General features: G+C 42.5%; 1 non-coding gene across 1 annotated transcript; it reads left to right on the top strand.

Annotated features, from left to right (window-relative positions):
• Positions 1-2,618: 2,618 nt before the first annotated feature.
• TRNAR-UCU (transfer RNA arginine (anticodon UCU)) lies at positions 2,619-2,691 on the top strand. The gene has a single exon. It is a non-coding gene; the product is annotated as a tRNA-Arg (tRNA).
• Positions 2,692-11,198: the final 8,507 nt, after the last annotated feature.

Genomic DNA, 11,198 nt, shown 5'->3' on the forward strand with positions numbered 1-11,198 from the left:
GAGGAGTGTCATGAATATACATAAGAGAATAGATTAGGGCATGTCACATAAAGTCACCTGAAAGAGTAGAGAGAGAGAGAGAGAGAGAGAGAGAGAGAGAGAGAGAGAGAGAGAGAGAGAGAGAGAGAGAGAGAGAGATAGATAGAGAGAGAGAGAGAGAGAGAGAGAGAGAGAGAGAGAGAGAGAGAGAGAGAGAGAGAGACAGAGACAGAGACAGAGACAGAGACAGAGACAGAGACAGAGAGAGGGGAAAAACACGTATATACCCATACCATAATAAAGAAAGGTACACCTGTTTGTGTTTGAGTATACTCACGTAGTTGTGGTAATAAGGTTGAGGTGTAGCTCGCTAGCCCCGCCTCTCCACACCTGGGCATTTAGTATTAATGATATCACTATTATTATTATTATTATTTAGTTATTTTTTAAGAGTTTCAATTAGAAGTAGATTATTGAATTCGCTTTAATGATGTTAGGATAAAACAAGTTTTTCTAACTAGTCTCTGGGGCTCATATGCTTCATCTGTGCCATCTGGTGGTGCCACTTCTCATTTTATTCATTGCTCTTTGTCCACACTATCATTTAACTTTATTATTTTTATCTTTATTATCGTGTACATTATTATATCTTCCCTGCGCGCGCGCGCGCGTGTGTGTGTGTGTGTGTGTGTGTGTGTGTGTGTGTGTGTGTGTGTGTGTGTGTGTGTGTGTGTGTGTGTGTGTGTGTGTGTCTGTGTGAGTGTGTGTGTGTGTGTGTGTGTGTGTGTGTGTGAGTGTGTGTGTGTGTGTGTGTGTGTGTGTGTGTGTGTGTGTGTGTGTGTGTGTGTGTGTGTGTGTGTGTGTGTGTGTGTGTGTGTGTGTGTGTGTAGATAAATAATATTTGTGAATTTATACTCCGCCATAAAAAAATGTTTTATGTTCAGAGGTGGCAGAACTGAATATAGCAATTTTGAGTCATAAACTATATAGGAGATAATTGGAAGACAAGGTTACGAGGCAGTATATCATCGGGAGATTATATATCTCAGAGAGTGAAATACCTGCCACCTGTCACACACACACACACACACACACACACACACACACACACACACACACACACACACACACACACACACACACACACACACACACACACACACACACACACCAAAGACCAAAGAGCCAAACAAAATTAGGTGAGTACAGCTAGGTGAGTATACACATACACACACACACATACACACATATACATAATTCCAAATGCCATTCATTTTTGTGTGTTCATGCGTGTGTGAGAGTTTTGGCCTAAAAACAAGCTAAAAATCAATTGATTTTAGAACCTCATCTAGTCGCAAAAGTGACTTTATTACTCTCTCTCTCTCTCTCTCTCTCTCTCTCTCTCTCTCTCTCTCTCTCTCTCTCTCTCTCTCTCTCTCTCTCTCTCTCTCTCTCTCTCTCTCTCTCTTTCCACCTGTTAACTACTCTGACACTGAAAAAAATCTTTCTAACGTCTCTATGGCTCATTTGGGTACTCAGTTTCCACCTGTGTTCCCTTGCTCGCGTACCACCCGTGTTAAACAGTTTATTTTTATCTACCCTGTCAATTCCTCTGAGAATTTTGTAGGTCGTGATTATGTCTCCCCGAGCTCTCCTGTCTTTCAGCGACGTGAGATGCATTTCCCGCAGCCTTTCCTCGTAACTCATGCCACTTAGTTCTGGGACTAGTCTAGTGACATACCTGTGAACTCTTTTCTGCTTTGTCTTGTGCTTGACAAGGTGCGGGCTTCATGCTGGGGCTGCATACTCCAGGATTGGTCTTACATATGTGGTATACAAGATTCTGAATGATTCCTTACACAGGTTCCTGAAGGCAGCCCTGATGATAACCAGCTTCGCATACGCCGCTGATGTTATTCTTTTGATGTGGGCTTCAGGAGACAGTTTTGGCGTGATATCAACTCGTAGATCTTTCTGTGTGTATGTGTGTGTGTGTGTGTGTGTGTGTGTGTGTGTGTGTGTGTGTGTGTGTGTGTGTGTGTGTGTGTGTGTGTGTGTGTGTGTGTGTGTACGTACGCGCGCGCGTGTGAGTGTGTGTGAAAACCACTGCCATTAATCTCAGTAGAATGAAATTGCTCATATATTTCCGCAATCAAAAAACACGAAAGCTCAATCACAAATGAAATTCAGGTTAAGCAGAAGTATTAATCTGAGAGTGATAAAATAATTAATCATAGGAGACGACCAGTTAGACAGAAGGAAACATAATAAAAGACAGGGGAGCGAATTAGACAGAGAGGAGACAGTTGACAAGGGGAGAAAATATGACAGAAGGGAGGGAATGAGACAAAACAATAGTCAAAGTTACAAACATGTTCAAGACTTGAAGTAAATTTGAAATTAAAATATGAATATAGATATATTAATACTGATATTTATTAGTTCGTTCTAAATTTAGTCTTTCAAGAGTTGCAGACTTCACTCCCTGGCCCATGGTGGTATCTGAGAGAGAGAGAGAAAGAGAGAGAGAGAGAGAGAGAGAGAGAGAGAGAGCATGAAAGAAAGCTAACAATATATATATATATATAGGAGAGAAAGCGCATGATATAAAGAGAGGAGAGGATAATATGACTGAAGCCGTCCTCATGGCGCAGTGGATAGCGCGCTGGACTTCTAATCCAGAGGTCGCGGGTTCGAATCCCGCTGGGGATAGTTGTTTAGTTAACTGTCACTTTCACTCTGTAAAGCATTCGAATAAGTTTGAGCGTTTATTAAATGTGTAAATTTACGCGTCTTGATCGTGTGTTCACATTCTGTTTCTGGACGGAAGCGCTTAGGCCAACATTTATTTTGACCCGATGACCGTCTGAATTTTTTCCCACATATTCAAACAAAACACACATCTTGGTACACACATCCACATATTCTCTCTTCCCCCCCCCCCTTCCCACGTCATCTACCCGAGGAACATTGAGAACCAATCCTAATTAACAGGTCGCCCCTACTCACCCAGCAGGAATTTGGAACCTGGTTGTAAACCCATAGGCAGTTAATATTCAGGAAAGCTAGTAGGATAAATCTCAACATGAGCTAATGGAAAGGAAAGACTCCAGCATGATAACAGGAGTCAGAACCCGCCAAACACACACCGAAACTACGACGTTGGTACAACGTTCGAACAAGTATTAACACCTCCTAACCAGTTATAACAACCAATATAACACGTTGTAACAACGATCTAATACGTCATAAACACGTTAAGCCAAGATTTAACAACTTTATTGCAAGTTGTAACAAGCGGAAAATAGAGACAGTTTCGGTTTGTGTTTCCAGGGAGAGCTCCTGTAACCACCTGTGTTAAACAAGAACAACAAAAAAGTTTCCACGCCTGTAGAAGGTCGTTTGAGATCCTGTAACACTCCACGCCTGTAGAAGGTCGTTTAAAGATCCTGTAACACGACCTGAATCGCCTCCTTTTTTGTTCCCTTGTTCGTGCAGCATGACTCTGGCTGTTCCATTATGTATCAGGTGCTGTATTCTAGCGGCCCTGCTGCGTGACTGCTGTTCTTGGTAAGCACTAATATCATGGGGCGAAAGTCCTTACACATGCTCTTTGATCTGATATATATATATACACTCCAAGTTGTAATCAAACTATATTGCTTCATATAGCTTTTTTTCTGATTGAAGACTTCTTCTGCTTGGATACCGTTTTTCTGACGACTATGCATTGCCATTACGATCATTTCCCTCCTCCCTTCTTGAGGTTATCTTGAGACGATTTCGGGGCTTTAGTGTCCCCGCGGCCCGGTCCTCGACCAGGCCTCCACCCCCAAGGAAGCAGCCCGTGACAGCTGACTAACACCCAGGTACCTATTTTACTGCTAGGTAACATAGAGTGAAAAGAAACTCTGCCCATTGTTTCTCGCCGGCGTCCGGGATCGAACCCAGGACCAAAGGATCACAAGTGCAGCGTGCTGTCCGCTCGGCCGACCGGCTCCTCTCTTACTAAAGCAAAACTGCTTACGATAAGATCACGAATGGGGTGAAGTGAACTCCTTCTTCAATAGAGATCAAAGCCTGCTGGTGCACTGCTTTGGTGTTAGATTCTTCCGTTCTGTCAACCTCTGGAGGGTTATTAAGAGCGCCTCAATAGTTTGCTAACCACAAGTGTCAATAGTGTGGTGTCGTGTAGTTATGACCGCAAGGTGTTGACCCGGAGTTGTGTCCAGACTATCTCGTATTCCCCCTACGGGTCTTAGCTGAACCCCTTCAAAGATTCCTACCGCCAATGAAGCTATTAATGGTAGGGAAAAGCCCTAAAAGTTCCAGGGAGCAACTTGGAAATGTCTTTTACCGTTGTAAATTAACATGCTTCTCTTCGTATACTTGCTTCAGCTGTAAATATTTTACGTACTTTTCGTTTACTGGCTGCAACTGTAAATATCTTAAGACATTAATTTAGGTATATCTATGCAAATTACAGCATATCCGCTGATCTATGAAGATTAAACTGGTTCCGGAATAATGTATAAGACAAAAGCTAAATTCACTAAGCGACCCCGCAGCAGAAGAACACGTAAACAACATTCATCATTCATAAAATAATGAAAACATATTAATGGCAGTCATTCGTTCATTTTTGTTTTGTGGAACTATTTGCTACGTAGAATTTTTTATTTATTTTTTTGCCTCCGCCAACAGCCCGGCAAGGAACAACGAGCCTGGGTAAGGAGTAACGGAGCGAAGCAAGTAGCAATGGGGCAGGAAAAGACACAAGAGGTTGGGGGATGTCACATATACACGACACACTTCTCAAAGGCCAGGTGTGAGCTAGTTAGAGGCACACATGTGGAGCAGTCACGATCACAGTCACCTGTTTGACTTCCCCGATAAGACGAAGAATTACCCCAACAGAAACACACAGAAAACCCTCTTTTCTATATATATAATTTATCAACAAAATTTGAAGAAACTACGAAGGAAGAATTAAGACAGGAATTTCCTTAAATACTTTCATATTTAATAATACATCTTCAGGCGGATCATTCTGAAAATGAATTATTAAATATGAAAGCTGGTGTTCAGAGGAGTCAGAGGCTAACTCCATACAGAATTTCAAAAGTAGGAAATTGAAATTGAAATAAGTTTATTGAGATATAAATACACACAAAGGGATGAGGTAGCTCAACCTATTCTCCCCCTGTTAAGAGCAGGAAGATATACATTGACTGAATGACGGGTCCCAGGAGCTAATACCCGCCCAGCAAACACGTATAAGTGAGTACCCACAAACACAACCCCACACGTGCTATCAATTACGTGCTATCAAACAACGCAGAACTCGGCACGATACAATACAACAATTATACAATACAATTTTATTTAGGTAAGGTACATACATACAATAAATATTTACAAGGATTGTTTGACTTATAGGTATAGCTAGTACATACAATGCCTAAAGCCACTATTACGCAAAGCGTTTCGGGCATGAAACGATAAAAAGAGAACGGAACCAAACCCCTTCAAAGTGAATCAAAACAAAAACCTAAAACCCGAATGACAAGAAGAAAACGCAGATCACTGAAGAGAGGGGAAGAAAATGGGGAAATGAAAACAAACTTGCAACCAGCCCCCAGAGCCTTCCCCCATAAATACAGCCCCCTTGTCGCATCCTGGGGCCTTTAAAACAAGAGCACCCTATTGTAGCCCAAATATATAGCTGTCAGACTACGGTTAAGTGGTAGACGGGGCTGTCAGCGTGGGGACAGGAGGTGGAAGTTATGTGCTAGCGAGTCGCATATGTAGGCCCCAACATACTGGCACAGAGGCAGATATGCAAAGCCCGTGTCGGGTGAGAGAGCGAGGAAGAGAGACGGAGACGGAGAGAGAGAGAGAGAGAGAGAGAGAGAGAGAGAGAGAGAGAGAGAGAGAGAGAGAGAGAGAGAGAGAGAGAGAGAGAGAGAGAGAGAGAGAGAGAGAAAGAGAGAGAGAGAGAGAGAGAGAGAGAGAGAGAGAGAGAGAGAGAGAGAGAGAGAGAGAGAGAGAGAGAGAGAGAGAGAGAGAGAGAGAGAGAGAAAGAGAGAGAGAGAGAGAGAGAGAGAGAGAGAGAGAGAGAGAGAGAGAGAACAGAGAGATCCATGAGTTTTCATTCATTTCCTTACATACTTTATAACATTTATGTTCATCTTATAACAGAAGTCCTGTTAGTTTTTTCTAGGTCCTCCTTGGCCAACCACTGACCTTTCCTGGTACCCATTTACTGCTAATTAAACAGAGGTATCCGTTCAAAGAAAACGTGCCCAAACGTCTCTCTCTCTCTTGAAAGGGAATCCGGTACGTTTCGGTTATGTCTGCGCACAATCCCTGCGCTACAGGACCTATAGCGAATCGAACGTCGACCTGAATATTAGTAGGCCGAGGCTTTATCATTTTCACAATATCAGGTAGTGAACTTCGTGTCTCCATGCAACTGTGTGCACTGTGGTCACATGTCAGTGCTTGAGCTTAATGTAATAAACTTTTAAATGTTAATAAGGGTGAGCTAAACAACTTAAGCTGTAAGTGGAGGGACTGTTTGAGACACACACACACACACAAGGTGCACACACACAAGGTGCACACACACAAGGTGCACACACACACAAGGTGCACACACACACAAGGTGCACACACACACAAGGTGCAAACACACACAAGGTGCACACACACAAGGTGCAAACACACACAAGGTGCACACACACAAGGTGCAAACACACACAAGTTACACACACACAAGGTGCACACACACACACAAGGTGCACACACACACACAAGGTGCACACACACAAGGTGCACACACACACAAGGTGCACACACACACAAGGTGCACACACACAAGGTGCACACACACACAAGGTGCACACACACAAGGTGCACACACACACAAGGTGCAAACACACACACAAGGTCCACACACACAAGGTGCACACACACACAAGGTGTTCTCTTATACTCCTCGCCATCTATTTTTTTTACCCCATCCTAATGACTACTTCTTTCTACGCACAATGTAATCTTTCTGAAATAATGAAGTGAAGTATATTAGGTTCCAGTATCATCAAATTATGAATACTATATTAATGTTGAAAGAAAAAGTTTATAATGTAGCAAATTATTTATGTTAATTCATTAATCTACTTGTTTATCTTAATGCATTTTCCTCAATCATTCACACTCGAAATATTTCAATATATTGTAAAAGTATTATATGTATTGAGTTTTCTTGTAGTCAACTAATTTATGTGTTTCCACGTTGGCTGTCTTCCAAATTGTTTAAGCACATATGTTTTGTCATTGTGGGAAGCAATATATATATATATATATATATATATATATATATATATATATATATATATATATATATATATATATATCGGTAGATACTCTTGGGGCTGTCACTAGTATGTTGTAGCCAAAGCTGCCACCACCACCACCACTACCACCACCACCACTACCACCACCCCCAATGTGGTGTAGCCAGAGCTCGCGGCAGCTTGTTAAAATCGGATGAGATTTTAAACCACGCGAATTGGCTATTTAGCTCGGTAAGTGGCCGTTGATTTTCTGCCGCGCTACAATTTTTGCCATGCAATTAGGGGTATTTTAATACAAATTTCATCAAAGAGGCATTCTTGTATTAAAGATCAGACCTTTAGAGGGTCTGTGAAGCTGGGTCTTACTTTCACCCTGGTGCCTTAAACGAACTTTATAATGTGTTCTCTAGCCTCTCGTAGATAGGAACGAGGCCATAAAGTTCAGAGAAATTATTGTTATTATTATAAGCGCTTTATGGGCCGAACGTTAAGATGAAAGGAGAATAAAATTCAACTCTTGCAAGAATTCAGACACTGATTACTGATTTACCAGCTTGTTGGTGGCTGCAGCGTAAGCATTTAGCTGTTTGCCTTCCCAGCTGACTGACTAGTGGTAGCGTGATTCAGCGCTCCAGCTGTTTCAGAAACCAATTACCGGCTCATAGCTTTGGCAGCGATTCCGCAGTCCTACAATATATCGAGAGTCCTACAATATGTACTGTAGGACTCACCCGCCATATATATGTATATATATATATAGTATATAATATTATATATTATAATTTTAGTGTTCAGTGAGAAACCACAAGGTCTCCTCTGAATACTTTTTATTTTCTTCTCCGAGGCTGTGGGTCCCCACATTGGCACCAGAGGTGGTACCCTCACAAACTTTTATATATATATATATATATATATATATATATATATATATATATATATATATATATATATATATATATATATATATATATATATATAAACAAACATTTAACTTCTCAGCTTAGTTCCGATTTCAGCAGGTATAATTTAACCTCCCCCCCCACCTTCCCTTCACCCCCTTCCCTTCACCCCCTTCCTCCCCCTTCTCCCCCCCCCCCTCCCAGGTCCCTAATCAACCCTCTCATACAGTTAGTCCAGCAAGTAACTGTTAAGACCGCTTTGTCCAGAGAGTAACTCTTACGTCTTTCGTGTCGAGAATTAAAGCCGCTACGCTCGGCCAACCACGTGATCGTAACTCGCACTTAACATATAAGAGGTTTTAACTTACGACCAATTCTCTGAGGATATTTACGATAGCACTTATCAATATATTTCCTCCGGATAATATTATTGGCAGGACCCCCCAAAAAAATATTGGATGTGATTTTCAGAGTAATTTAAGATTGATTAAATGACATTATAGATTTCTGTAAGGATAATTTGCATATATGAGGACAAATAGTTACTTTTCCAACGAAGATAAATGAGGTGTTTTGCTAATCCTCATGCCAACACGCGCGTGCGCGCTCGCGCGCGCACTCACACACGAAAACACACACACACACACACACACACACACACACACACACACACACACACACACACACACACACACACAACGTTTCGAGAAAGAGACCTGGGAGTGGATGTGACACCTAATCTAACTCCTGAGGCACATATAAATAGGATAACGACAGCAGCGTACTCTACACTGGCGAAAATTAGAACTTCATTCAGAAACCTAAATGAGGAAGCTTTTAGGGCGCTTTACACTGCCTACGTGAGACCCGTCTTAGAGTATGCCGCGCCATCATGGAGCCCCCACCTGAAGAAACACATAAAGAAACTGGAGAAGGTTCAGAGGTTTGCGACGAGGCTTGTCCCAGAGCTACGAGGGATGGGATATGAAGAGCGGCTGAAGGAACTGAACCTTACGACACTAGAGAAAAGAAGGGAGAGAGGAGATATGATAGGGACATATAAAATACTCAGGGGAATTGACAAAGTGGAAATAGATGAAATGTTCACACGTAATAATAACAGAACGAGGGGACATGGGTGGAAACTGGAAACTCAGATGAGTCACAGAGATGTTAGGAAGTTTTCTTTTAGCGTGAGAGTAGTAGAAAAATGGAATGCACTTGGGGAACAGGTTGTGGAAGCAAATACTATTCATACTTTTAAAACTAGGTATGATAGGGAAATGGGACAGGAGTCATTGCTGTAAACAACCGATAGCTAGAAAGGCGGGATCCAAGAGTCAATGCTCGATCCTGCAAGCACATATAGGTGAGTACATATAGGTGAGTACACATACACACACACACAAACACACACACACACACACACACACACACACACACACACACACACACACACACACACACACACACACACACACACACACACACACATCTTTAATGATCACACATGATCTTTAATGAGTCACTTATGTCAGGAGAATTGCCCAGTTGCTGGAAGAAGGCAAATGTCGTGCCGATATTCAAGAAAGGTGATAGGGAGGAGGCACTTAACTATAGACCTGTATCACTGACAAGCATCCCCTGTAAAATACTGGAAAGAATAATTAGGCTACGACTGGTTGCACACCTGGAGAACATTAGGTTTGTGAACAAACATCAACATGGGTTCTGGACAGGGAAATCGTGCCTAACAAACCTTCTGGAATTCTATGATAAAATAACGAGGATAAGACAGGACAGAGATGGTTGGGCAGACTGCATATTTCTGGACTGCGAAAAAGCCTTTGATACAGTACCGCACATGAGACTGCTGTTCAAGCTCGAGAGGCAGGCGGGGTTGGGGGGAAAGGTCCTAGCATGGATAAGGAACTACCTAACAGGAAGGAGCCAAAGAGTTACGGTAAGGGGCGAGAAGTCGGACTGGCGAACAGTAACAAGTGGAATACCACAAGGATCGGTGCTGGGACCAATTCTATTTCTTGTATATGTTAACGACATGTTTACAGGCGTAGAGTCCTACATGTCGATGTTTGCGGATGATGCAAAGTTGATGAGAAGAGTTGTGACAGATGAGGATTGCAGGATCCTCCAAGAGGACCTGAACAGATTGCAGAGATGATCAGAGAAATGGCTGCTAGAATTCAACACGAGCAAATGTAAAGTTATGGAAATGGGACTAGGAGATAGGAGACCGAAGGGACAGTACACAATGAAGGGGAACAGCCTACTTGTAACGACGCGTGAAAGAGACCTGGGGGTGGACGTAACACCTAATCTATCTCCTGAGGCACATATTAATAGGATAACGACAGCAGCGTACTCTACACTGGCAAAAGTTAGAACATCATTCAGAAACCTAAGTAAGGAGGCATTTAGGGCGCTTTACACTGCCTACGTAAGGCCAGTCTTAGAGTATGCCGCCTCATCATGGAGTCCTCATCTGAAGAAGCATATAATGAAACTGGAAAAGGTTCAGAGGTTTGCAACGAGACTCGTCCCAGAGCTACGAGGGATGGGGTATGAGGAGCGCCTGAGGGAACTGTGCCTTACGACACTAGAAAGAAGAAGGGAGAGGGGGGACATGATAGGAACGTATAAGATACTCAGAGGGATTGACAGAGTGGACATAGACGAAATGTTCACACGGAATAGTAACAGAACGAGGGGACATGGATGGAAGCTTGAAACTCAGATGAGTCACAGAGATGTTAGGAAGTTTTCTTTTAGCGTGAGAGTAGTGGGGAAATTGAATGCACTTCAGGAACAGGTTGTGGAAGCAAATACTATTCATAATTTTAAAACCAGGTATGATAAGGAAATGGGACAGGAGTCATTGCTGTAAACAACCGATGCTCGAAAGGCGGGATCCAAGAGTCAATGCTCGATCCTGCAGACACAA

This window comes from Procambarus clarkii, chromosome 94 (genome assembly GCF_040958095.1).
Source record: "Procambarus clarkii isolate CNS0578487 chromosome 94, FALCON_Pclarkii_2.0, whole genome shotgun sequence".
In the NCBI taxonomy this organism is placed as follows: Eukaryota; Metazoa; Arthropoda; class Malacostraca; order Decapoda; family Cambaridae; genus Procambarus; species Procambarus clarkii.